The sequence below is a fragment of the Garra rufa genome, chromosome 13 (assembly GCF_049309525.1).
Source record: "Garra rufa chromosome 13, GarRuf1.0, whole genome shotgun sequence".
NCBI classification, from domain to species: domain Eukaryota; kingdom Metazoa; phylum Chordata; class Actinopteri; order Cypriniformes; family Cyprinidae; genus Garra; species Garra rufa.
The window spans coordinates 19,239,897-19,245,513 of record NC_133373.1 but is presented as its reverse complement, the minus strand read 5'-3'; positions in this window follow the sequence as shown (position 1 = coordinate 19,245,513).

Here is a 5,617-nt window from a genome sequence, read left to right as displayed (position 1 = left end):
TATTAAAATTACTGATATTTTTACTGAACTGTGCGCTGCTCTCAGGGCAGGAGTAATCAATATTAAAAATATTTTAAATTTACTGATATTTTTACTGAACTGTGTTTTGCTCTCAGGGCAGGAGTAATCAATATTAAAATTACTGATATTTTTACTGAACTGTGCGCTGCTCTCAGGGCAGGAGTAATCAATATTAAAATTATATTAAAATTACTGATATTTTTACTGAACTGTGCGCTGCTCTCAAGGCAGGAGTAATGATATTAAAATTACTGATATTTTTACTGAACTGTGCGCTGCTCTCAGGGCAGGAGTAATCAATATTAAAATTACTGATATTTTTACTGAACTGTGCGCTGCTCTCAGGGCAGGAGTAATCAATATTAAAATTATATTAAAATTACTGATATTTTTTAGGGATGCACCGATACGAATCGGCCGATCATGCTTGCGCGTTTTGTCAGTAAAGCTGGTTCTGTAATCAGCGGTAAATGCCATCAAGTGCGTGATTTCACGTTGAGCTGAATATACTACACACAGCCGTTGTTTACCGACGAGCTGTGCAAATCAATGTTCATTATCAGTGTGAAAGTGCGCAGCTCGTCAGTGAACAACGGCTGTGTGTAGTATATACGGCTCAACGTGAAATCACGCACCTGATGGCATTTACCGCTGATTACAGAACCGGCTTTACTGACAAAACGCGCAAGTGATCGGCCGATACGGATCGGTGCATCCCTAATATTTTTACTGAACTGTGCGGCTGCTCTCAGGGCAGGAGTAGGCCTAATTAATAGTAAAATTACTGATATTTTTACTGAACTGTGCGCTGCTCTCAGGGCAGGAGTAATCTATATTAAAATTACTGATATTTTTACTGAACTGTGCGCTGCTCTCAGGGCAGGAGTAATCAATATTAAAATTATTGATATTTTTACTGAACTGTGCTGCTCTCAGGGCAGGAGTAATCAATATTAAAATTACTGATATTTTCACTGAACTGTGCGCTGCTCTCAGGCAGGAGTAATCAATATTAAAATTATATTAAAATTACTGATATTTTTACTGAACTGTGCGCTGCTCTCAGGGCAGGAGTAATCAATATTAAAATTATGTTAAAATTACTGATAGTTTTAATGAACTGTGCGCTGCTCTCAGGGCAGGAGTAATCAATATTAAAATTATATTAAAATTACTGATATTTTTACTGAACTGTGCGGCTGCTCTCAGGGCAGGAGTAGGCCTAATTAATAGTAAAATTACTGATATTTTTACTGAACTGTGCGGCTGCTCTCAGGGCAGGAGTAATCAATATTAAAATTATATTAAAATTACTGATATTTTTACTGAACTGTGCGCTGCTCTCAGGGCAGGAGTAATCAATATTAAAATTATATTGAAATTACTGATATTTTTACTGAACTGTGCGCTGCTCTCAGGGCAGGAGTAATCAATATTAAAATTATATTAAAATTACTGATATTTTTACTGAACTGTGCGGCTGCTCTCAGGGCAAGAGTAATCAATATTAAAATTACTGATATTTTTACTGAACTGTGCGCTGCTCTCAGGGCAGGAGTAATCAATATTAAAATTATATTAAAATTACTGATATTTTTACTGAACTGTGCGCTGCTCTCAGGGCAGGAGTAATCAATATTAAAATTATATTAAAATTACTGATATTTTTATTGAACTGTGCGCTGCTCTCAGGGCAGGAGTAATCAATATTAAAATTATATTAAAATTACTGATATTTTTACTGAACTGTGCGCTGCTCTCAGGGCAGGAGTAATCAATATTAAAATTACTGATATTTTTACTGAACTGTGCGCTGCTCTCAGGGTAGGAGTAATCAATATTAAAATTATATTAAAATTACTGATATTTTTACTGAACTGTGCGGCTGCTCTCAGGGCAGGAGTAGGCCTAATTAATAGTAAAATTACTGATATTTTTACTGAACTGTGCGGCTGCTCTCAGGGCAGGAGTAATCAATATTAAAATTATATTAAAATTACTGATATTTTTACTGAACTGTGCGCTGCTCTCAGGGCAGGAGTAATCAATATTAAAATTATATTGAAATTACTGATATTTTTACTGAACTGTGCGGCTGCTCTCAGGGCAGGAGTAGGCCTAATTAATAGTAAAATACCTGAAGGAGGGAACGGAGACGTTACATGGGAATTCGCTTAGAATCCAATCATCTCTGAGCCTTATACAAAAGGCCAATGAAAATTGGCGAGTGGCATTTGCATGACGCGCCACGCCCCGTACATACGGGTATAAATAGCGACGTCATGCACCAGTCAGACAATATTACTGATATTTTCACTGAACTGTGCGCTGCTCTCAGGCAGGAGTAATCAATATTAAAATTATATTAAAATTACTGATATTTTTACTGAACTGTGCGCTGCTCTCAGGGCAGGAGTAATCAATATTAAAATTACTGATATTTTTACTGAACTGTGCGCTGCTCTCAGGGCAGGAGTAATCAATATTAAAATTACTGATATTTTTACTGAACTGTGCGCTGCTCTCAGGGCAGGAGTAATCAATATTAAAATTATGTTAAAATTACTGATATTTTTAATGAACTGTGCGCTGCTCTCAGGGCAGGAGTAATCAATATTAAAATTATATTAAAATTACTGATATTTTTACTGAACTGTGCGGCTGCTCTCAGGGCAGGAGTAATCAATATTAAAATTATATTAAAATTACTGATATTTTTACTGAACTGTGCGCTGCTCTCAGGGCAGGAGTAATCAATATTAAAATTATATTAAAATTACTGATATTTTTACTGAACTGTGCGGCTGCTCTCAGGGCAAGAGTAATCAATATTAAAATTACTGATATTTTTAATGAACTGTGCGCTGCTCTCAGGGCAGGAGTAATCAATATTAAAAATATTTTAAATTTACTGATATTTTTACTGAACTGTGCGCTGCTCTCAGGGCAGGAGTAATCAATATTAAAATTATATTAAAATTACTGATATTTTTACTGAACTGTGCGCTGCTCTCAGGGCAGGAGTAATCAATATTAAAATTATATTAAAATTACTGATATTTTTACTGAACTGTGCGGCTGCTCTCAGGGCAGGAGTAATCAATATTAAAATTATATTAAAATTACTGATATTTTTACTGAACTGTGCGCTGCTCTCAGGGCAGGAGTAATCAATATTAAAATTATATTGAAATTACTGATATTTTTACTGAACTGTGCGCTGCTCTCAGGGCAGGAGTAATCAATATTAAAATTATATTAAAATTACTGATATTTTTACTGAACTGTGCGGCTGCTCTCAGGGCAAGAGTAATCAATATTAAAATTACTGATATTTTTACTGAACTGTGCGCTGCTCTCAGGGCAAGAGTAATCAATATTAAAATTATTGATATTTTTACTGAACTGTGCGCTGCTCTCAGGGCAGGAGTAATCAATATTAAAATTATATTAAAATTACTGATATTTTTACTGAACTGTGCGCTGCTCTCAGGGCAGGAGTAATCAATATTAAAATTATATTAAAATTACTGATATTTTTACTGAACTGTGCGCTGCTCTCAGGGCAGGAGTAATGATATTAAAATTACTGATATTTTTACTGAACTGTGCGCTGCTCTCAGGGCAGGAGTAATCAATATTAAAATTACTGATATTTGTTCTGTATATTGTAATATAAAGATGTTTTGATATTGCCAAGTTGTTTGTACATGAAATAATAACAAAAATAGCAAAAAATTAAGAAGAATGCCATAATATTAGTCTGTTTCTTTCTTATTCTGAGGTCCCTGTAGCCACCCAGATCCATTCTGTATCTAGATCAGGTGGTCACTGCAGTCACCCAGATCCTGTCCGTATCCATCCCAGATGACACCAAGAGATGACTACCCCAGCCCTCAATGTCAGCGGAGACAATGTAAACTACCAGAGCCCCAGAGTCAGATCCACAGCGAAGACCTCCCCTAGAACGTTCCCCCTGACATTCCCACAGTTGTTTCCATTTGATTATTTTTTTTTCTTCAAAATCTTTAAGTTAATTTTAGGGTTTATTTTTACAAACTAAAATAACCTACAGAATATTCCCTTATATGTTATTTTTAGGATATATTTTTAAACGACCCTTTTATAACAATTTGGTATATTTTGCAGAATTACAGGATTGAATTGGAGTAATAAGCATTTAATAAAATGTAGAAAATGTTGAAACGCGTTATAATGATCAGATAAATCCAACTTAATGGCTAAACATATTAAACCAGGGTTAAGCATAGTTTGAAAAGCATACAGGTATCATAAATTCGTGGGTTATCTTCAGTGGTGTAGTGGTGCCTGGAGAAGTGGGTATACGCTTTATTTTATAAACACCCCCCCCCCCCCCATATGTAAACCACGTGGGCTCAGAGTACAATTTTTGTCCACATTACTTTCACAATGGTCTAGTAAAAATATGTGGCTTTGTTTCATATTTACAGTGTATACGTTTTTCATTATTTACCTAAAAAGAAAGGAAGTGAAATGTGACAACATGCCCCGTAGGTGGGGTACATTGTAACATTTGAGGGGCACATTGTAACACGACCATATGACAGCTTAAAATGTTATCTGATCGAATGAAAAAATATACACAACAAACTCAAATATTTTGTCAAAATACATGTGTTAACTTTTTCAAATAAAGTAATGACGTTTAAAAAAAGTCAAATTTTGCGTTGGACAATGAACACATTGGCAAGCATGCTTTGAACGGCCCTGATCGCAACACACAGCTGTACAGTAGTTCAAAATAATGTGGACAAATTGATGAAACACATAGACATTCAGAAAAACACTCCCCTCCCTCCACACACAGCTCTCATAGAACACCACACACATAAACCAGCCAAAATGCTTTACATTTCTTGAAATAATAACATCTGAACATTAAACATTGATTGTCAGCCTTTATTCACCTGTTTCTTGTGGTTTCTCGTACAAATCCATAAAAGTAATTAGTGTAAATTACATCGCTAATGTCATAGAATAGCATAGATTAATAACAGCGGGGCATATTGTCACACAGTGTTAAAACGTTCCCCATCTGCGCCACTGGAATATAATAGGGGTTAGTGTCTTCTGGTGGTTTGCGAAACTGATAAATAACGAATTGGAGATTAAAATAATACCATATTTGTCTCATTTTAAATGAATACTTAAAACTGAATTGAAAAGTGTACTGTTATAGTGTTCGTTTATTAAATGCAAGTTAAATTACAGTCGTTTTGTATGTGTAAATGGTGAGTTCTGTGTTGTCCAATCAGATGCTGTTACGTAATCACGTAGGGATTAGTTCGCTGTTTTGTTTATATTAGCCAGACGCCAGTATGCTCGCAGGCTCCGATGCTGATGGAAACCCATTTGCACTGGGCAAGAGCATTAATCCCGCTGTTGTAAGTCATATTTTACAAAGTAAAGTTCCTGAAACGGAATAACGTTGTTGTGTTTTGTCCTTCACGCCACGAACATTAAACAACCGGGAGCACAACAGTACTTTAGCCAGAAATTTACTTTTACTATGATAAAATAAATATTCAGCGATATCTTCAAAAGGCTTTTAAAT